General features: G+C 34.7%; 1 pseudogene; it reads right to left on the reverse strand.

Moving 5' to 3' along the window:
• On the reverse strand, nucleotides 1-23,019 carry LOC124501965 (40S ribosomal protein S17-like; annotated as a pseudogene).
• Between the last annotated feature and the right edge of the window lie 1,729 nt (nucleotides 23,020-24,748).

Consider the following 24,748-nt stretch of genomic DNA (forward strand, 5'->3'; position numbering starts at 1 on the left):
TCAAACGACTCCATGGAGGGTTTTGAAATTCATCCCAACTGGAGGCTGAGTGACCTGCAGTTTGGACAGAATGGCAAAGCCCGAGGGTTTCAACATTTCCTTAGTGTCAGGATCTACTTCAGTGATCTCCTGATCCAGGGCCGAGACCTCAGGACCATAATTATCTCTCCTTTCCCGCTCCTCCTCCTGCAGCTTGACTGAGATACCTCTCACGGGGCCTCTCTGCAACCGCCTCATCAGGTGTGTGACACAGCCTGCGCCCTTGCTGAGAAGCTTCTCGCCGGGTGGAAATAATGGCGATCTCCTCACACGTGTGCTGGTTGGCGCGGCAGTTACTGCCCGGGAGTGTGCAGTACCTCTCTCTCAGTGATGACCGGGCCACCTTCTTCGCAGTTTTAGAGCAAACGCAGCCATGTTGGCAGGGCCTCGTAAAAGGAAAGTGGTTACGAGGGGTTTGGAATAGATGGTAAAATACTGAAATGTTTTAAAAGTCACGAAAGGGTCAGCACAAGCATGTTTCACTTCATACAGATACTGGAGTAGGATGTGGTATGTTTGGACAAGAACAGAGCTGTTCCGATGTAACTGTTCTTGGCGTTCTTACATGATTCTCTTCTTAATAATTGTGGAAGAAACACTTTAATTAAAAGAGTAACATGTGTGACAGCAAAAATATTATTTGAGAACTAAATCAAGGCTTTGGATTGAACCATGCTGACTGACTAAATAATTATTAAATCATCAATAAGAATTCTAAATATACTACAACATAAAATAATGATGATAATGATAAAAATATCCAGCATGCAGCAAGCACTGCACTGAGAATTTGAGATACACTTATGTCACTTAATCTCCACAAAAAAAACTATAAACTACCAACAATACCTCCCATACCTTTTTATTAAGATTTTTTTTGTTGTTTGGAATAAAAAATGTTAAATATACAGATATAATAATATGGGAAAAATCAGTGTATGGATCTAATTCTGTCTGACTTTACTATCATGTACAGGTATATATCACTTCTAAAAATATTTTAAGTTTTCTTTTTCACACAAGTGTTAAGTTATATTTTTAAAAAGTAACAAAATAATCACATAATTAAGGAGAGTAGTACCTGTGTGAGGGAGGAGGCAAGAATGGGGTACAGGGAGACACAGAGAGTTAATATTATCTGCAGTCTTCTTCTTAAGTTTGATGGTAGTTTCATGGGTGTTTGTTCTATACTTACTGCCAAAATGTGACAATTATTATTTACATATATATATGTACACACACACACACATTTATTATTTACATACACACACACACACACACACACACACACATATATATATATATATATATATATATATATAAAATAATAAAACCATTTCCAAAGTAGCTACAAAATTTTCTTAATTTAAAAAGCCATTTGGGGTGCCCGGGTGGCTCAGCTGGTTAAAAGTGTTCGACTTCGGCTCAGGTCATGATCTCACAGTTCATGAGTTCAAGCTCCGCATCGGGCACTGTGCTGACAGCTGGGAGCCTGGAGCCTGTTTCGGATTCTGTGTCTCCCTCTCTCTCTGCCCCTCCTCCTCTTGCACTCTGTCTCTCTCAAAATAAAATAAACATTAAAAAGTAAATAAATAAAAATAAAAATCCATTTAGATAATATAAAGTATATTATCTTTATATTGGGCCAACTGGGCCCACCTAGAACTTTGTGTTCAAAATTCTATATAGAGAGAGAGCAAATGAGATAAATAATATTCTTTTCAGAAAGCTGGCTTAGTCAGGATTATTCATGACCTTATTGGAATATATCATGTCATGATGAACAAACCCCATAGAAAGTGTATGATTTAATACATAACAGTTTTTATTCTTACTTTACACAATGCAAAAAATGCTTTGCCTATAACATCTTACTTTCTCTATGAGAATTTAGTTTTAAAATATTTATTGAATTGACAGAAAACACAACTAATGTTCCCTTCACTAGCTTTCAAATGGATTATTTTGTCATGCAAGCACACAGACACACGCATGCACACACACACTCATAAATGACAGCACTGTCTAAACAAAGGACAAAAGGAGATACTGGTGTAGAAGGGAAATGTAATTGATATATTACATCATAGTGGACTTACTCCATAACTTTTGCTAACTAGTTCTGGAGACAAATATAGTATGTAGTGAAATATACAACATTGGTCTTATAGGAAAACCCTTTTCTAAATGAAATACTCACATAAACATTCAAGTATGATAAAATATTTAGCTCTTTATCTTCAATATCTTTTAGTGACCTTTCAAAGCTCATGACTATAAATTTTATTATATTAAATATAAATGTACATTAGAGGATAATTTCTAGAAAACAAAAAAGTCCTTACATTAGCTAGATTCATCTCAGATATTTATGTCTGTAATTTTAAACATAAAGCACACTGATTTTTTTAGAGATCCTAAATTAAACTCATTGGTAATTACTTAAATGTGAAGTGAAGCAAACAATTTATAAATATAACTTTACTAAAGAAGTTGAAATTCCCTACTAGATAAATAAGAACTTTACAAGTTATTTTCTATGCACATCTTAGCATAATTATGAAATGCGACATGTATTCATATTAAAATAAATTTTCAGAAGGTCTTCAAGAAAACAGAATAATTTAACAGTATATTGTGATTTTATGTTTATTACCATTAATTCCTTGCTACATTTATGATGCTGAAGGAAAGCAAAATTGTAATCTCAATAAAAGTACTGAACTCTGAATATCAGCTTTAGATTTATGTGCTAATTGAAAAACAGAATCCCCCTTTCCATGGTTTGCACTTTCTACTGACGTGTGTCACAGGCAGGGTTTTTACAGACAACTCAGAGAACATTTAGTCAGTGATTGAAAATTTCACGTTTCATGTACTTGCATCTTGAGAATTTTCAGATTCTGAGATAGAAGCTCCTTCATAATGTTTGACAATATCTCTAAAAATACTTATGTTATAAAATCATTAATCATCTGCATGTAATGAAATCTTTTACTTTCTTTTATCCTCTTTGTATCAGGAAATTTTGTGGCCCATAATTTCTAAATTTCTATGTAATCAATATATGTATTTAGCTTTAACTGCCATTTTCCCATTTTCAGTTTGCTCTTTCAAACTTATAAAACAGAGGTTTACACATGTCTGTAATTGCAATGAAAATGTGCGTACTTTTTTTTCTCTAAGATTTTTTTTATCTTCATTTTACACTTCTTTTTACACTTCATTAAGTAAAACCGACTTTTCCCATAGAATCTCACTGTTGGGTGGTATCCACAAGCTATATTTACTATCTAAATTTAATTTTAAGTTAATTAAAATTAAATGGAAGTTAAAATTTTCTTCAGTGCACTAGGCACATTTTAAGTGCTCAAAAAGAACACACAACTTGTGGCTACCATATTGGAAAGAACAGAAACATTTCACAGGTATGTTAAAACAACAAAAACAGGGAAAGATGCTAATAAATGTATATATATGTATATGTATGTGTGTGAGCATGTGCGTGTGCGTGTGTGTGTGTGTGTGTGTGTGTTTCTTTTGGATTCTTCTGAGGGAATTAGGATTCTGTGTATCTCTTGAAATTTTGAGACTATGCCAGCAGGAGTAAAGTAATGTCAATGTCTAGAAAGGTTGGAATTGTCATAATTAACCAAAGGCACCCATAGGGAGATTAGAGAAACAAGAGTCCTTGAAGGACCACAGACCTTTAAGTGCCTAAGTATCAAGATGCTTCAGTCCCTGTCATTCAAGTGAATTAAGTATATTCAAAAGATTTGAATGGCATAGGGAAATAAAAGGGGATTTTTTAAAACAATTTCTTTTTTTTTAAGTTTATTTATTTTGAGAGAGAGACAGAGAGAGAGAGAGAGAGAGAGAAAGAGAGAGAATGAGCAGGGAAGGGGCAGAGAGAGAGAGGAAGAGAGAGAATCCCAAGCAGGCTCCCTACTGTCAGCACAGAGCCCAATGTGGAGATCGAACCCACAAATTGCGAGATCATGACCTGAGGAAACCAAGAGTCTGACACTTAACCAACTGAACCACACAGGTGCTCCGGGGAATTTATTTTTTAATACATATTGGTTTTATATTCTGCCTGACAACTTTCTCCATTGGCCACTAACATGCAAAGGAACCTTCTCTGCCCTCTGTCCCAGGAAACAAAGAAACCCAGAATTCAAGAATACAGAAATAGAGCTCCCTCCTACAAATGGAAGGTGGAACAGAGTAACATTTTATACATTTTGTTGTGCTATGGGAGAAAAAAAAATAAGAGTAGACAGTTAATTTCTCAGTAGATTATTCTGCCACTTGAAATTCTTAATAAATCACTCTGCCAGGTTATATAGTAATTTTTGTGTTAACCCTCCATTGCATGCATATCAGGTGTGTGCTTGGTAGACGGCAGGAAAAATGGAAGGCAAAGTGAGTCTTGTTCAATGAAATACATATTAACAGACATCCCCCTGCGCAGGGAATGAATAAATTAAATGAGGCATTCATAAAAGATTATAAGCAGTGAGATTTTACTCAGAGCTAATATATTATCCATAGTCACACAAAATAGGTCCTCAGTTTTATATTTACATTAGCACACCCATTTGTGGTTCTGTGTTCTCAGAATGTAACCTTCCACATACATTAAAGGAATTTTTTTTCCTTTGTAATTTTTGCAGTGTTCGTTCTTCATAACTCTCACCCCCTTTCACCCCCAGACATGTATTACAGGAAAGTACCTAGTACATCAATGGGTTAACTGAGCTATATTACATACAATATGTTAAATCAATCTTTTTCTTTTTCTTTTTAATTTTGACGACAATAGACAACAAGTCTATTCACATTCTAAAACAATGATGAAGCTGCCAGAGTTCCACCCCAAACCTGTTGTGGACTCCACCTACTTGTTCAGAGGGTAGCCAAAGTAGCGTTTCAACTTTACTTCCCAACAATTCAGCCATGTAGGCAGAACGGAGAACTTTGGAGGGAGAAAATGAATCTGTTAGGTGCTGAGGTGTGGCTCACCAAAATAACTGAATGGAGCTCATTTTCAGAGAGATGGGATTTTTACCAAAGAGAGAGCTGTCATTGATCATTTCTGGTTAGATGTCTCAAAAGCTGCAGAAACTCTTAGGCCCACCCCAGAAATGCACTGGTAGGGGAATATGCTTGAGAAATTGACATTTGCCCTCAGTAGTTTGGTAATATACATCCACTCAGAGCTTCGTGCCTGCTTCCTTTCTGAGGAATTTTGAAGGCCGGTGGTTTACTGAATGAAGCACAACCAGTATGGTGAGGAGAGAGGAGAACGAAGTAGGCCCAGGTGTACAAGTTTCTAGGACTTAACCTAATGGCACTGTCAAGCTGGGATATGGATGGTGGAGTATGTATACCTTAAGGAGGGTAGTGCTTCAAAAATGATGCCAGTTGAAACAGAATGCTGATGGACAAGTATTAGCATTCATCCTTTGCCTACACAAAAGGATCTCCTCAGACTGGTGAGGCCTCCCATGAAATCATTTTACAATACAGTGTAAATTCTAAGACACAGAAAAACAGCAAGAATCTACCACATTCCACACACTTTAGGAAATCTAACTTAGGAAATGTTTTTCTAGATTATTTGATATAGAAGAGCTTGAACAATTTTTTCAAATAAAAATTCGTTTCATATTAAAATAACAAAACATCATGATTATAAATGTAAGCATTAAATCAGTGACTTTAAGGACTATTTCCTGAATATACAACTAGCTTTTTTCCCCCCATTTTCTCACTGATTTTAAGGCTGTGCATACACATAATAAGAATACAAAAATTATCCCAATAAGAAGGCAAAAAGGGATTGTCATTCAAAATGCTTAAAATTTTGGAAATAAGCATGGAAGTTCTTTGGTTTAAATTCAGTTATCTAGATTATTGACTATATTGTCCAATTCACACTTTAATGTTTAAAGCATACTCCCAGTTTTCTTTTTAATTAAATGTTATATTTTTTCTCGATTAGCAATTCTGATAATGTGTAAGTTTAAAGTTCTTTAACATTTATAGTGCTATTTCTGTAGTTTTTAACTTTAGTTAAATTTTCATTATCAAATTAAACACCTATTTTATAAAATAAATAATTTAATTTTTGTTGTTCTTAGTGTTTAGGAACCGTGCATGTTTTAAACATCTTGAAAAATGTGAAAACCGTGGGGTTTTTTCTAAGTTACTCAATACTTACATAGTTTATTGTCTGGTGTTTATATGTAATACATAAACTCCCTGAATTAAACACAATTTACAGCTATTTAAAGAGTATTAGCAAGAGACAATATACATATAAGAAGAAGCAACAACAGACCCAGAGAACATTAGTTTATCGATAGCTGAAGTTTTCAGGAAGCAGAAATGTCAATCCAACTTAAAATATCTTTACAGGTCTCTGTAGTATCTATAAAGCAATGGAGATTTGGTCTGTGACATTTCAGAATATTTCCAGGTTCAGCAGTCATGCACTGTGACAAGGCTTCCTGGTGTAACTAATAATACAATGACTGTGGTTGGTCTCTAGCATCTGTAGGGAATCATTCCTACATTCAGATTTACTATAAGGCCTGTTGTGTTCTGAAGTATTATTTAGGAGTAACTCAATGTATATCTACTATTACTTGAAATTTTATTTTTAGAGTTCATTGAGCTAAACTACAGGAGGGGAATGGGATGCGATTTCCTAACAGAAAATCTTAGATTTGTCACTATTGTAGAATAAATTGTTTAAATTAAATGTTACTCTTGAAAAGCAATAAATAGACCAAAGTTACTTGTCAAGTCAAAAGAGTTTGAAAACGATTTTCCTAGACAAGGTTTGTTGCTGTCAGTATTTATGAAAAAAGTATATGGTGATTTAATGTCTTGGGAAAATGAAAGCAAGGAAGAGAAGGAGTGTTGCAAGTTAACATAAGGCAACCATGAGGGACCTCTTTATTTGGAAAGTTCTATTTGAATAAAGGATTAAAGTTGATGAGGGAGCTAGCCTGTGGATATGTGACAGAGGAACATCATGGGCAGAGACAAGAGCAAGTGCAAAGGCCCTGTGGTAAAAGCCTAATTGGCAAGCTCAACATTCAGAAGGAAGCCACTGGGGCTTTCTTTGGTGGACATCAAAGAAGTAAAGAAAAGAGGTTGAAATTTCCAGGATATTCTAAATACACTTTTTTGTGCTAAATGACATAGAGTGGGGGGCATTGTAAATTTTTGAGAAGAGAAGGGATGTGATCTAAGTATGTTTTATGAAAGATCATGCAGGCTTCTATATTAAAAACATGCACTAGAAGAGCATATAATGGAATCAGGGAGCTCTTTTGTTATAATCCAGACTTGGAACAAAAAGACAATACTGGAAGGGTAAAAAAATGTCTAATTCTATATGCTATATATTTTAAAGTTAATGTAGTTAATCCAAATGAATGGATTTGATGAGGTGTGTGAGAAAAAGAGAGAAGACAAAGAAGACAGCTGGGTTTTTGGCCTATGCAAATAGGATAGAGCTGCCTTGCATTGTGTGGAAGACTTATGCAAATAGGATAGAGCTGCCTTGCAGTGTGTGGAAGACTGAGACCAGAGCAGGTTGGGATGGGGTAACTGGTGTCAAAGGAGACCAAGCTTAAGATGTTTCTTGGATGTCTAAATGGATATTTTAAATAGACCATTGGGTAGACAAATACTGCATTCACGGTAGATGCAAATATAAAAGCCTTGAGCACATAGGCTGCATAAGATTATCATGGGAGTTAGTATAGAGCATAAAGACCAATGGGCCTTGGGTCTCTCCACCTTTAAGAGACAGAGGATATGAGGGATCAGCAAAGGGGACTGAGAAGAAGTGGCCAGTTATTGAAGAGGAAAAAACAACAATGGTGGAGAGTGGCCTGGAAACCTCCTGGTGAGGGACTTACCAATCGATTCAATCCAAAAGTATTGCAATTTGATGAGAATTGAGGAATAACATTGGGTTTAATGCCATGGGGGTATTGACAAGGTGATCTTCAGTGCTCTGGATACAGAATAATCTCATTGGAGTGGGTTTAAGGAAAAATCAGAGAATAAGGATCAGAGAACAGAAGTATTAATACTACAACATGGAAATATTGTAGAACATGCAATAATTCTAAGCTCTTTACATATACAAGTTCGTTAAATCCTCATAGAAATTCCTGAGACAGGGACACTTATCTCTCTCCACTTAGGACAAAACAGTAACTTAAAATTTGCAAAGTAAGGAGTGAAAGGGTTAGACACAAATGAGGTTTATGTTATGACAGATTTCAAATATATAACCTGACTCTTATCTCATATTCTGGGAGAACAGAAAAGAGAAACTACTGAGAAAATGCCATCTGAGTGCAGTTTTTTGGGGTTTTATTTGAGTTCAGTTTTAAAGAACAAAAGTGGTTGAATATGCCAAGTATAGATAGTGATGAGACAGAAAAGAATAATAAAAAGTTTTTCATAGGCATAATTTTTGCTGCAATCTTTATTTTTTTGTTTTGCCCAATTTTCTTTAGTTCTGTTTAAATTTCCTATAGATTTCTGACTCTGTGCTTACAAAAACTTACACAGCCTGTGCTACGAAGAGTATAAAAAAAGGGGGAAAAAAGGTCAGGAAGTATTTGATTATACTGAGAAACAGAAGGCTCATGGAAAATAAGCTAAAAATAAGGCTATTTAAAAAATTATGATGGATTAAAAACAGAAAATTTTAACTCTCCTATGTCAAATATTTATTAAATTACTTGTTTTGTGTATTTAATATTTTAAAAATTTAATATTAACACTGGTACAACTATGACCCTGAAATAAGTAAAAGATCTATAAAAGTATATGTCCTGGAGTTTCACATTCACATGCAGCATATATCATACTGCAAATATGTAGAACAACTTTGTGTCTAGGAATTTACATATCAAATTTTTTTAATGTTTATTTATTTTTGAGAGACAGAGAGACACAGAGTGTGAGCAGGGGAGGGGGCAGAGAGTGCGGGAGACACAAAATCGAAAGCAGGCTCCAGGCTCCAAGCTGTCAGCACAGAGCCCGATGCCGGGCTTGAACTCACAAACTGTGACATCATGACCTGAGCCGAAGTCGGTAGCCTAACCAACTAAGCCACCCAGGAACCCCATACTCATCAAATTTTATTTTGAAGAATAATACATTTTAAAGCTAATCTATTTGTTAAAACTACACTCTGTTGACCAAACTGAAGCTCCTTTGGTAAATTTTTACATCTTCTAAGTACGTGAGCATTTTAAGAATTCTCTTTAATTATACAGTTCCTTTATTGTTAATTAGCAGTGACTTGCCACTCATGCCTTATAATCATGTTTTTAAATGACCATTCTCTTTATATTGAGAAAATTAAATTGGAAATATTTGTTTCCTTCTTATTTTGTTAATTTTCCTATGTGTCTGTATTTTTCCTTACAGGATATTGCATAAACATCAGATCTAATACTTAAGAAATCCTACTTTAAAATGAACAATTTATTTTGAATGTCAGACAGTTACAACTGAATTCGTAAAGATAAAATTTAAAGCAAGATTTCATTTATTTCTACTAGGATAATTTAAAATTATTGGGTTGCACATAGAAGTAATGATTGTCCATTTGATGGAAGATAGTTAAATGATACATAAACTGAAAGCCTCACTCAGTTTGGTCTAAACTAGCTGTCCTGCTGAGTCACCCAGTGCTCCACTTGGGACACCTGCTCCTCTCACAGGGAGGAGCTTAGGTGTCATAGGGAGGAGTTTACATATGTAACCAGCTCTTGCTGGTTTTTGAAGCACTTAATCATTTCTCTCCTATGCCTCCTTGTTCAAATCCTCATTACCGGAAAGGCCCAATTCTACAGTCATCTCCTGCTTCAGATATCCCTGATATTTTGCTCTCAAAAAATTTTCCAATTTCCTATACCAAATTGAACTTTATTTGTACATCATCTCTCAGGGGACATACTACTTTCTACATTTTATTTTAGTTATTTATGTGCATGCCTTTGCTGCTCTTAACTTCATGTTTTACTGGTGTCATTTTTCACTGTCCGTTCCATTACACCATGGTTTCCAAATCAGGATTTATTTCAACCCATCTCCTGGTCACTTAAATTACATCTTGATTAAATTTTCAGTGAAGGGTCACGGAGGTGATTTTTTTCAAAGCCCTTGAATATCTAGAATATCCTTTTTGTTGACATCACATATGAAAGGAGAACCATAGAAAAGCTAGTGATATCTATCTCTTAGCATATTTTAGTGAAAATTCATAATTAATCCTTGTATCCTAAATAGTGACCAATACAGCAACTATGTCTTTTATTTTGTACAGTCAACTTTTAAACATGATGATTCCATTGATGAATGGCATGATTATTTCCCATCTAGGATATATTTCTGAGCTCTTCACTTATATGTCCAAATGCCCATTTAACAGCTTTCCGTGTAATACCTGTCACAAGAAGTTTCACCAACACTACTCTTTCATGACCTTCCTGTCCTGGGTAGTGGCACCATCTCCACACAGTCTCTCTAGATATAAACATGGAAGCCAGTTTGGACATTCCTCTCCTCTATCGTAGTTCAAAAATATATTTTAAATATAACAAATATATACATTTATCCTTTGTTGTTTTTACTGCAATAATCTTTTAACCAGCCTCTTTAATTCTTTTCCTATAAAGATTTAAAATGTTCTTGAAGAGTCTTTTAGAAACAGCTTTAGGTGATGTAACTTACCTGCATAAAACTCTTAGTAGCTTTTCATTGTATTTTAAAGTCCTGTTTTAAGTTACCTTAAGGTATGAATATTACTGTACTACCTTAATGTTTAAGAAATATCCCATTATTTATAAAAATAAAATGGAAATAAATGTGACTATTAACACCACCACTAAAAGCACTCTTTTTTCCTCTTCTCTCAGTATGCTCAGGCCTTTGTAAAGCAAATGCTAGGAGGAGAGATGTGGTGAAGGCATAGTTTGCTTTAGGCCCTAAAATTTAAATATTGAAACTTTGAACAAAAAAAAAGTGTAACTAAGGAGATCACAAGCCTAAACATCTTTTTTGGAAATTGCAAAAGTGGGGCAATGCTAATATTAAAAGTAATCCTAATCCTTTCTTGTTATATTATAGCCATTAAAACTTATACACACATACAAACTTTAACATATTCGAAAATATTTATATAAGTAGTATATGAAATCTTTCATGGAGTACTAACATCTTTTCATTACCTATTATTCTCCTCTTACTTTCTATGCTTCAAGCACATTGACCTTCTTTTATTTCTTAAAGTACACCAAAGTGTTTAATACAAATAGGACTAAAGCTCTTTTATCTGTCACCATGAATGAAAGTGATCTTAGCAAAATCCAGTGTTTTCCAGTTTATATTCAAAAATGTATAAATGACAAACCTTATTAAAGTAAATAATTGGATTCATTCCACTAACTTAAGCATAAAGTACTCCACAATTATTTTTATTAAATATAGGAAATGCATCAAATACAAAGAAATCGTTCCCTAAATTCACACTTTATTCATTAGAAAACCTGAATAAGTAGAAATAGGAAATGTTGTAAAAGAGGTATTTTCAAATGTTGATTAAATACTTTAATCTATATATTTGTGCATGCTTACATTAAAAAAAAGAGAACATTTAGAAAATAATACAGTTGTTATTATAAATTGAGACCCTACGGGGCACGCAGGTGACTCTTGGTTAAGCATCAGACTCTGGATTTTGACTCAGGTCATGATTTTGTGGGACCCAAGGAATTTAACAAAAATCCCCTACCCCTGGACAAGCAGAGCAAGACTAACTCCATTTTGTGCTACACCCACCATCTCATGTATAACCCCCACATGACCTGCTTATTGCTTAAGACACTCCCCCACCCTAGTCAAGCCGCTGAGCACACCCTTACTGGAAACCAGCTCAAATAGGAATGCAGAAGCCCGAACCGCCAAAGAATGTAAGCCCTGCCTTTTGCCCCCCAAACTTGCGCACCAATTCTGACCAGAATGATAGGCTAGTTCAAACAGTTACTATAGGGTAAATTGTAATTCAATTGGCCACCTGCGTGTGGACTGGCATGACTATGCAACTTTCTGTGTGCGTTACAATCTCATTGGCCACTGGCCCCTATAAAACTGCTACGCCTTTTAACCTAGGGGTCCAAGTCCCTGCTCCGCTGTGTCGGGTATACTTGGGCCCAAGCTTGAGCTTGCAAATAAACCCTCATGTGTTTGCATTGGTATCAGCTCCTCGGTGGTCTCTCGGATTCGAAATCGGGGGCATTACAATTTCAGTTCCTGGGATCAGCCCTGTCCATGCTGACAACAATGAGCCTGCTTGGGATTCTCTCTCTCCCTCTCTCTCTGCCCCTCCCCCACTTGCACACATGTTCTTTCTCTCTCTCAAAATAAATAAATTTTAAAAAAATAAAATAAACTGGGGTGCCTGGGTGGCTCACGTAGTTAAGCCTAGAAATTCGGCTCAGGTCAATGTCTCACAGTTCCTGAGTTTGAGCCCCCATCTGACTCTGCGCTAACAGCTCAGAGCCTGGAGACTGCTTCAGATTTGGTCTCCCTCACTCTCTGCCCCTCCCTCACTTGTGCACATGCACACGTATGCTCTCTCTCTCCAAGATAAGTAAACATTAAAAAATAAGAAAATAAAATAAAATAAAATAAAATAAAATAAAATAAGGCCCTAATCTAAAATCAAAGATACTTGTTTTTAAGACTGCTAATCTTTAAAAAAAAATCAGATTAATAATTAGCATCCACCTTTTCAGACATAAAGTTGTTTAAAACTTCTACAGAGTACTGAAGAACGAGTTTATTCTGCCATGGCACCATTAGTAAATGAACTACATCCTTACCATATACTATTCATTATAATCTTTGAACAAAGAACTGAAGGAAGAAAGGGAGTGAGTCATGTCAAAAATTGTGGGAGGATTATTGGATGGGGGAAAAAAGTGTTCTGATTTGGACATGTAAAATTTGTGATGCTTTTTATATTCGAAGTTTTTATGACTATATACCGGAGTAAAAGTTGGTTTGTATTTATTATATCATTTAATTTTCATAACAATCCCATAAATTTAGAATTATTATTGTTCTCGATTTTTAGAGGAAGAAGCTAGGGTACAGAGAAGTAATTCTTCAAAGTCATGCATCTAGCATATAGCAAAGCGGCCTAAGGACTTAAGTCTGTGGCCCTCTAAACCCAGGTGTTAATCTGAGCAGTATATTCTCTTTAACTGCATTGTATTCAAATACTCAAATCTAAAAGACAATGATGCATTTTTAGGCGTGTGTAAAAACTGAAGAAACTCTTTGTTATTCTAATCAGGATTTCCTAGAAAGCTTATCAAATGCACACAGAAATAGTTTTGTACTCCTGAAAAATTTTAAACTGCTTAACAGTTGAAAATTTCAAAGTAGAGCATTAAAACACTTTTCCCCACCATTTTACAAATGAGCTGACTTTTCCTAGCATATTTGCCCCCAAATAATTGTTGTCATAAAATTGTAGCATATACAAAGTTATGTATGGCTTGGTCTTCTTATGCAATAACTCCAGTGCTAAATAAATGTAACCATAGTCTAATACACTATGACTTTATAAGCACTGGAATAAATTTTTGCAAAATACACCATATGTTTATATCGCCAAAGGCAAAGCTCTCTGATAGAAATAGTGAAGCCAAAGGGGATGGATGGCAGGGATAATTGCAGACTGATTTCTCAACTAACATTGAGTAATTTTAAAAAGATAATTAATACAAAACTGCATTAAACAAAAAAGGATTTGACTATTTTAACTAATTTTGTTGCTCAAGAGAAATCACAGGGTTTGGCCCTTCAAATGAAGTTAAACAGACCAATACTGAATAACTGTCAGTCCCGTTTATTGCAATTTGTCTACAGTGCACATTTTTGTAGAAAGAGCCCAAAGATACTTGCCTGATGTTAACACAATTTCTGGTGTACTGAGTTCTGGTTTATGCATTTACTTTAATTTAATTGGTTGGCATAGGTGCTGCCAAAAATTGTTCTATTTTATACACAAAATGCAGTTAATATGAACATTGAAAGGAGAGGGAAGTTATTTTTTATATAAGGACATATTACTCCATCATGCAAAATTGGTTTCAATATAAGAACAGGGGATTCTGGGAAAAAGAGACAGTAGCATCATATTTAATCTTTTCGAACATCCTTATAAAAGCAGATGGAACAATTAAATAGTAAAGCAAAATGGATGGACTGCATTTACGACAAAATTATGTTACAAGATATTTCTGCAAACCCAAAATACAATGAGAGGGGAGAAAACATGATAGCTATAAGCCCCATGTTGTCTTTGTACCAGTGGAGCATAGGACAAATCAGATGTCTTAAGATTTGAGGACAGGCTATTCACCAGGGGCCAATTTGAAAACAGCTAAAACTAGGAGGTGTTTTGCCTAATCCACAAGTAGTCCATGCAAAAGTCTGTAGGAAGGTCTGAATCAGATAGAGTACAGCCCCTCTTAATTCTTGAAACTGAATAAGCATGGTTCCCTTCCTTGGAATTTGTCTCTTACAGTTCCACACTAAGAGAGGAAAAAAACAAAACAAAACAAAACTTACTAAGATTTGAATTACTGAATTAAAACTTATCAGGACAATGGGAATATATATGAAAAAAGAAAAAGTCTAGATAAAAGAGGGAGAGGGGAACTGAATCAGAAGAATCTCATAGTTTTAAATATTAATTGAAAAAAACACAGATGTGAGAGCTCTGTGAAGTTAGAAAACCTATTCTGAAACAAGCTTACTTCCAAAAATTCAGAAAACTTGTAAAAATTCAGATTTTCATATGAAAATCAGCCTTGGATGTATAACTATCTATATAGAACTAGGATTAAATGAAGAGAGAATATAGAATATGATTGTTAATCAGACAACAAAGAGAAATAAAAGGCATCCAAATAGGCAAGGAAGAAGTCAAACCTCCATTATTTACAGACGACATCATACTCTATGTAGAAATCCCAAAAGACTCCACCGAAACATAACTAGAACTAATACATGAATTCAGCAAAGTGGCAGGATATAAAACCAATGTGCAGGTATCTGTTGCATTTCTATACACCAATAATGAAGAACAAGAAAAAGAAATCAAGGAATCGATCCCATTTGCAATTGCACCAAAAACAATAAGATACCTAAGAATAAATGTAACTACAGAGGTAAAAGATCTGTACTCTGAAAATCATAGGACACTTATGAAAGGAATTTAAAAGGACGCAAAGAAATGGAAAAGCATTCCATGTCCATGGATTGGAAGAAGAAACATTGTTAGGATGTCTATACTACCAAAGCAATCTACACATTTAATGCAATCCCTATCAAAATACCACCAACATTTTTCACAGAACTAGAATAAACAATACTAAAAATATGTATGGAACTACAAAAGACCCAGAATGGCCAAAGCAATTCTGAAAAAGAAAAACAAAACTGGAGGCATTACGATTCCGGACTTCAAGCTATATTATAAAGCTGCAGTCATCAAAACATACGGTACTGGCCCAAGAGCAGACACATAGATCAATGGAACAGAACAGAGAACCCAGAAATGAACCCACCACTATAAGGTCAACTAATCTCTCACGAAGCAGAAAAGAATATCCAATGGAAAAAAGACAGTCTCTTCAATAAATGGTGTTGGGAAAACTGTATGGCAACCTGCAGAAGAATGAAACTGGACCACTTTCTTACACCATACACACAAATAAATTCACAATGGATGGAAGACCTAAATGCGAGACAGGAAACCATCAAAATCCTAAAGGAGAACACATGTAGCAGCCTCTTTGACCTGTCTGTGGCAACTTCTTACTAGACACCTCATCAAAGACAAGGGAAACAAAAGCAAAAATGGACTGTTGGGACTTCATCAAAATAAAAAGCTTCTGCAAAGCAAAGGAAACAATCAACAAAACTGAAAGACAACCTATAGAATGGGAGAAGATATTTGCACATGAAATATCTGATAAAGGATATGTCCAAAATTTAAAGAACTTATCAAACTCAATATTCAAAAACAAAAACAAAAACAAAAACAAATAACCCAGTGAAGAAGTGGGCAGAATACATGAATAGATTTTTTTCCAAAGAAGATGTCCAGATAGCTAACAGACACATGTAAAGATGCTCTACATCACTCATCATCAGGGGAATACAAATCAAAACTATGATGAGATACCACCTCACACCTGTCAGAATGGCTAAAATCAACAACATAAGAAACAACAGAAGATGTTGGTGAGGATGTGGAAAAAGGGGAAACCTCTTACACAACTGATGGGAATGCAAACTGGTGCAGCCACTCTGGAGAACAGTATGGAGGTTCCTCAAAAAATGAAAACTGAAACTACCCTACAATCCAGCAATTGCATTATTAGGTATTTACACAACAGAGACAAAAACACAGATTTGAAGGGGTAGAGGCACCACAATATTTATAGCAGCATTATCAACAATAGACAAACTATGGAGAGAGCCCAAATGTTCATCGACTGATGAATGGATAAAGAAGATGTGTGTATGTGTGTGTGTGTGTACGTAAACACAATAGAATATTACTCAGCCATCCAAAAGAATGAAATCTTGCCATTTGCAGTGTTGTGGATAGAACCAGAATGTATTATACTAAGCAAAATAAGTCAATCAGAGAAATACAAACACCAAATGATTTCACTCGGATGTGGAATTCAAGAAGCAAAACAGATGAATATATCAGGCAGAGAGAAGAGGAGAGAGGGAAACAAACAAGAGACTCTTGACCATAGAGAACAAATTGAGGGTTTATGGAAGGAGGAAGGTGGGAAATGGGTTAGATGGGTGATGGATATTAAAGAGGCCACTAATTGTGATGAGTACTGGGTGTTATATGTAAAGGATGAATCACTGAATTCCATTTCTGAAACTAATATTGAATTATATGTTAACTAGCTAAAATTTAAATTAAAAATTTGAAAAGAATGCATTTGCTATATGCTTGGACAAAGTAGATATAGTAAAGTTAGAACTGAGGACAAATAAAAATGTGCTTGCAAATCTTTCAATTTTGGGAGTATTTGCATTGTTACAAGGAAACTAACCTGGGTGTGACATGGGATAAGTCAAATGAATAGGTAATTTTATCACCCGCCTTTCTAACTGAATACAGAATTCTGAAGGTGAAAGAAAAGAAGTATACACATAAAGTAAAAGAGGTTAAATAGTCCTGCAGGCCTAAAGCTGAACTGGAAATCAGAATGAACTCATTAGGCATTTGATCCATCTATTGATCAATTAGTTGTTCTATCAGTGTTTGCTTTCTTCTAAGTTGCAGCCACAAAATTATATTAAAAAAATCAGGTAAAAAGAACACTGCCAGAATTCAGATTGTAAACTGAAAAGATATTTTCCCACTAAAGACAATGAGAGCTTCTTGGAGAAATGACTGATTCCAGGTCTGAGGCTGGAAATGCACAAAATGAACCTGGAATAACTTGTCACTGCAAAGACCACTAAGATCACATTAGAATGAGATACGATTCAATGTGAAGATGGCTATAACTAGACAGGACAATTTGAGTTTCAAATGGATTGAATTTATACTAAAAGACTGAAACCCATCAAATGTGCTTATACATGAGTTTCTAATGATACTTTGACAACAATCTAATAATAACTTACTTTCAGGGGATGAGGAAGAACAAATTAAATATCTGAAAATATATAATATAAAAAACTGAGCATTTGTCTTGTTTTTTTCCACATAAAGTGCTAATTTCATTAATACTTTATTATTAACTGATAAGTAAAATGAGAATATTAATATTTTATTAATACAACAAATAAAAACACTATTAATTCTTAACAGATGAGGAAAAATAAAATTTTATATAAGTACCCCTGGCAATAACTAAAAAAGAAATGTTAAGATTCAGTTATCAATGAATTAATGGATGTAGGCATTAAGCATAAAAAGAGAGACAAATTAGAAATAACCAAAATCATGTGTGATCTTGCCAAAAAAATCTAACCTAACTCTACTTTCTTCCAAGTCGCAAAAAATACAGAGAGCAGTGGGATGTATGACTTGCAAAATGAGCATATAATCAGCAAATCTAAACATGGGAAATTTGCTACTTAAATGGCTTATGTTTTTCAACTTGATATGTTGCAAGGACAAGAAGACAGAGTTTGCACCTGTTAATTAAAAGGCTTAAGAGACACACCAAATTTTTAGAAAATAGGGTAGTATTAAACCATGTTGTCTAGAGATGCATAATTAGATAATGAAAAAATAATCTTAAAAAGGAAGAATTGTGTTTGTTTTTTGAGGATTGTGTTTGAGATCTGGCACATGGGAAGGGCTTTCAATCTACAGAATATCTATAATTTATAAAACATACAGTATATGTAGTATATATAAAATATCTGTATATCTATAATTTTGTAAAACAAAATGGCCTTTTATATTTAGTTGTGTCCCATGATTTTATGCATTATAACAAATGATTTTTACATCAATAAATATGTATCTAAAAGGTATTTTTAAATGTTTGTAGCAACAAATTAAATGGTTATAACACAATTATTTTACTGTAATTAAATTTATTTTTAGACAGAGTATTTATTTTTAAATATTATAAACTATGCTATAATGACCACAGCTAAAAAATTTCTATTTGCTTTTCTTTCTTCTTTTCTTTCTTTTCTTTTCTCTTTCTTTCTCTCTTTATGATTTTTGGGCTAAATGATGTGGGGGAAAAAAGGACTTGGTATGTATTAATACATTGTTCCTCCAGAAATTTGCTAATTTATACTTTATGTTCTCTCCTATTTTCTCCAATTTGCCAATTGCTTAAAAAGTTTAAATTTTTCGGGGCGCCTGGGTGGCGCAGTCGGTTAAGCGTCCGACTTCAGCCAGGTCACGATCTCGCGGTCCGTGAGTTCGAGCCCCGCGTCAGGCTCTGGGCTGATGGCTCAGAGCCTGGAGCCTGTTTCCGATTCTGTGTCTCCCTCTCTCTCTGCCCCTCCCCCGTTCATGCTCTGTCTCTCTCTGTCCCAAAAATAAATAAACGTTGAAAAAAAAAAAAATTAAAAAAAAAAAAAGTTTAAATTTTTCATAATTTAAAAAAATTTCATAATTCTCTTCCTGTTTACACATTTAATATAGCCTCATTGTTAAAAAACTGAAAACAAAGGAAATTTTTCAATTAAATTTTAAAACCAGATATTTGGGATGGGTTACTGAGACACTTCTCTGAACCCTTATCATCATCACAGAACAATATGACCCATGTCAATCTATGGTTATCTGATGTTCTAAACGAAATGTTCCTGTTATTTGATTATTAGGATAAAACTTGATTTTTTAAAAAATTTTATTGTGGAAGGAACACTTAACATGAGATCTATCTTCTTAACAAAATTTTAAGGGTACTAAATACTACTGTTGAATATAGGTACCAGTTAATAAACAGTTTCCTAAAGCTTAATCACCTTGCTTGACTGAAGCACTATGCTGGTTGATTAGTAACCCCACTTCCTGTTTCCCCAGCCACTGGCAAACACTATTCCACTCCTGGATTCTATAAATTTGACTAATTTAGATACTTCATATAAGTGGAACCTGCAATATTTGTCTTTCTGTGACTGGCTTATTTGACTAAGCACAATGGCTTCAAGGTTCATCTATGTGTCATATAGTGCAGAATTTCCATCCTTTTGAAGACCCAGTATATTTCCATTGTATGTATATACTATATGTTCTTTATCTATTCTATCTGACAGTGGTCGTGGAGATTGTGTCCACATTAAAGGCTGATTTCTATATTCTATTTTGTTAAATTTGTTTTTTAAATTTTGCCCATTTTCACAACAAGCATGTCATCTTTATCTTATTGATTTCAAGAATCCCTTATACATTTAGTATCCTTTAACTGCTTTGTAGAACTTCCAAATTATTGGCCTATAACTTAAAAAAAAATTTCCCCATAATTTCAGGATCCATGTCTATGTAACCAGTCTTAGGCTGTTGTATTATTCTGGTTTTCTCGTATGTTTACTACTGGGAATTAAATTATTTTTTTTTAATTTTTGTATCCAAAGATTAAAGCCTTTGTGAACTTATTTTTATGTATGGTGTGAGATGAGAAAAAATCATCCAAGTGAAAATAAAATTCTTCCAAATTTTACATCATTTACAAAATAAACTTGGAGTAGATATAGGAATATTTAGACATTAACAGTGAAGTAAATGATAGGTAGAAACATACTAATTGTTGGTAAGTCAAGATTTCAGCAAAGAAGTTTTTGAGGACATAACAGTTTTTACACTATGACAATAATAACTTAGTCTCCTGTCAATTCATTGATGGTATGGTAATATGAGTAACTTCCTTTCCATTAATTATAGAACAATTTTGTAATTTTGCAAGTATGTCCTTAATATGTGTATAAACAACTTGACCATATTAATTCTATCAATTCTCCCAATAACCTGGCTAATAAATTTTCCATTGATTATTATTTGACTAGCTGGTTAAACTGATACAACTTTTTTTTTTTTTTTTTTTTTTGGTACAGACAAATCTATGACTATGCTGGTAACAAGCACATGAGATCTGTTTGTTTATTATAAAAATCACAGTTCAGTTATTAACAAAATTCTACAGAATGTGATACATAACACGTAACATATGGATTGGACATCATTACAAATAGTTTCCTCTTATATATAACAAATGCTTATAAAAAACAGCTATGAAAGCTAAATATTACTTTTTAAACTTGAACAACAGACTGTCATTGCATCACATGTGTTCTGTTATGGAGGTCTTAAGTACCACAACATTTTCTAGCCACCTCACACATGTTCTTTAATTTTGTTCTTTTCCCCTTCACGGTTCACACGAAAAAAAATCAGATTAAGTCTAAGGATCATAGAACTGAAACTAGAGTTGCTTCATTCAGCATCCTTAATGAATTCCATCTTTGTCACAATTGCATTATTTTTATGACACATCTTTTTTTATGTCTAGTATCAGCACTTTTATTTTTCCATTTTCCAGTAATTTATATAAAATAAGGGAAAATTCAATAAAATATCCAGCTAATTGCACAAATCACAAACACTGTTATATAGAGAAAAATGATGACACTGCGGCAGTGGAAATCTTAGCTGACAGCATAACCAAGGTACAAAAGTGCGAACTTGCACACAAAACATGGCATAAGAGTGACAATATATAATGTATCAATATATGAACTCTAAAACATCAAACATATAAAGGGGAAGATTCAGAGATAAAAATTCTACTTCAAGTGTGATGGCATATTAATTTTAAGAATATATTAAAAATTAAAAGATGTCTTTGAACACTATATAATTATCTATGAATTATTAAACTGTACTTGAGGAGAAAAATAAAACACATGCATCCTTTCTACCTTAATTTGCCTCACCTAATCTTTTCAATCTCAATAAATTACATCATCATTCTTTGGTTGCTCAGACCAAAAGTCTTTGGTTGCTCAGACCAAAAACTTTGAAGTTATTTTTAATTCCTCATGCCCCACATCCAATATAATAGTAAGCCTAATTGTTTTGACATTAAAAATGTACCCAGAATCTGGCCATGTTTCACCATTTCTGTTGTTAGTCTCCTTTGTCCCAACAACTGTTTTCATTTGTGTTCATTGCATCTATCAAGCCATCCTTTGATTCCCTGACCTTGTTCTTACTTCCATACCACATAGGTCCAATGCTAACATAGCAGGTAGAGCTACCCTAGAACAAAAGTCACATATTGTCACTTATCTGCCTAAAACTTTCCAGTGGCTTTCCACTCCATTCAGAGTAAAGTCCAAATTATTTACATATGGTCCATAATGCTATATACAGCCCTCTTCCCAACGTCTCTGACCATCTCATTCACCACCTTTCTGACTGCTCTAGAAACACTAGCGTCACTCCTAATACTTGAACACGCTTGGCTAGACGTCCAAATATGAACGAAAGTTTATTCAGCCTGGAGATATCTTTCCTCAGACACATGAATGGCTTTGCATTCTCCCTGTTTTCGGGGACTTTTTAATACATATTTTTAAGTTTATTTATTTCTTTTGAGACATAGAGCACAAGTGGGGGAGGGGCAAAGAGATAAGCGGAGAGAGGGAAAGAACCACAAGCAGGCTCAGCACTGTCAGCTCAGAGACCCGCTCTGGACTGGATCCCACAAACTGAGATCGAGACCTGAGGTGAGATCCAGACCTAGGCTGAAATCAACGGTCTGATGCTTAAGGGACTGAGCCACTCAGGCTCAGATTTTTATTAAAATGTCTACTTTTTAGTTATGCCTCCTAAATCAACCTATTTGAAACAGCAACGCCACTTCTCTTGACCCTCTTTCTCTCCTAGCATTACCAACATCTAATGTGCTTATTTTAATTAAAATTTATGTGGCTTTGGCCTGTTTCCTTACAAGAATCTAAACTCGATAGAAAGCTGGTATTTTCCCAGATCGCGTTCTAGTGTCTAGACAGAGGGGAAAATATACTCTCCATAAACATTTATGGAATAAATCAAGTACTGTACATTTATTATTACAAATTATTCATTTGGCAGCTAATTTTGGAGTGTCAGGCCCCGTAGACACTGTGTTGTCACCTGACCTAGACCTCCGCACAGGTGCCCCCCTTTCTCAGCACACCCACACTCCTGCCCCTGCATCGCGCCCTTGCTTTCTCCTTACCTGGTGATGCGGCAGCACCTGTGGTCCAGGAAAGCCAGCAGATTTCTTTCTCACCTCCAGGGCTGCAGGCACACCTTATCCTCGGACATACTGAAATAAATTTCTTCGCCCAAGGTAGAGCCATTCTTGTCCCGCGTTCGACCTCAACAAACCGGAACTCAGTGATGCAAATGCACCCACTTGACCCCAAAGGAAGGATATCCAGTCAGCCAATCCGCAGACGCCCCACGCCAAGCCAACTCCGGTCCCTCTCACCCCAAACAAGAGACGGTGGAGCCCCAATCCCTCAGGTATTTTTTTTTCTTCCTTGTTCCTTATTCTTTGTGACAGAAAAGCTTCTTGCCTTCCGCCCCATATTGAGGGTCTCTGAAAGAAGACTATCTGCTTAGTGAAGTGTTAGATAAGATTTGTTTGGCTTTTATCGCCGAAATTGTCTTCTTTAATCTTCCTTCCTTCCTTTCTTTCTTTCTTTTTTTTTTTTTTTTTAAGTTTTTGACCACGAGGAGTGGGATCCAAGGCTTCCTGCTAACTGGGGGAGGAGCTTACAGGAGAAACACCCGCAGCTGAACACTTTTGAGTTCCTGGTTCTAGCACTTACCGAGGGCTCCGGGTAAGTCACTGAGTACTGAGGGCTCGCGCGCCTGCGGCGCTCAGATGGAAACAAACTTTACTTAAAACTGCACGTGCATCTTGCTCCCAGAAAGGTTCTGGATCCCTGGAAAGGTTCCTAGGGTTTATTGAAATTCTTAGAAAGGTTCTGGGTCTCGTAAGTTTCCAAGATTGTTAAAGCATCAAAATAGGAAATATGAATGATTAAATATACATGTAAAATACCTATACATAGAAAATAACAAAAGACGAATGAGAAAAACTAAGACTCAATGCTCTTTATCAGGTTAAGTATTCTTCTATTCCTAGTTTGAAAGTTTTTATCAGGAATGTTTCTTAGATATTGTCAAAAGTTTTTCTGTTTATTAAACTAATTTTTTTGTTTCATTTTTACTTTGTTATATGGTGAATTATATCAATTGACTTATGAATGTTAAATAAACCTTGTATTTCTAGGGTAAAACCAATCTGATAATAATTTATTATTTATATTGTTGGAATCAATTTGCTAAAAGTTTGTATGTAGTTTTGCATCTATGTTCATGAAGGATATTTTTCTGGAATTTGATTGAAATGCATTTGACTGACTTTGATGTCAAGATAATTCTGGCCCCATTATATAAATTGGGAGGTATTCCCTCCTCCTAAATTATCTATAAGAGTTTGTGTAGAATTGCCATTAATTCTTCTGCAAATATTTGATAGAATTTGATACTTAGCAAACTAGTCAGGGAGTTTTCTTTGAGGGCTAATATGTTCACTACAAATTCAATTTCTTTAAAAGACATAGGGCCATTCACATTTTCTGTAACTTCTACAGTGAGCTGTGGTAGTTGTGTCTTTAAAGAAATTTATTTAATCTAAGTTGTTGAATGTATTGGCTGAAAACACTAATATCCCCTTTATCATCCTTTTAATATCTGTAGAGTCTAGAGCAGTGTAACCCCTCTCATTCCAGGTGTTAATTTGTGTCTTTTTTTTTTTTCTTTCTTTCTTTCTTGATCATTCTGGCTGGATTTTATCAATTGTATTGATGATTCTAAGATCCACCATTTGATTTCATTTTTTTCTATTGTTTTTGTTTCCTGTTTCATTGATTTTCACTCTAGTCTTTATTATTTAACTTATTCTAATTCCTTTGGCTTTAATTTGATCTTTGGCTTATTTCTTAAGGTGGCAGCTAAAGTCATTTGAGACCTTTCTTCATTTCTTATATATACATTTAGTGCTATAAAAAAAAAAAG

The sequence above is a fragment of the Lynx rufus genome, unplaced genomic scaffold (genome assembly GCF_022079265.1).
Source record: "Lynx rufus isolate CCGP_SWC_20201006 ecotype Redwood Valley unplaced genomic scaffold, mLynRuf1.p SCAF_7, whole genome shotgun sequence".
Lineage (NCBI taxonomy): Eukaryota > Metazoa > Chordata > Mammalia > Carnivora > Felidae > Lynx > Lynx rufus.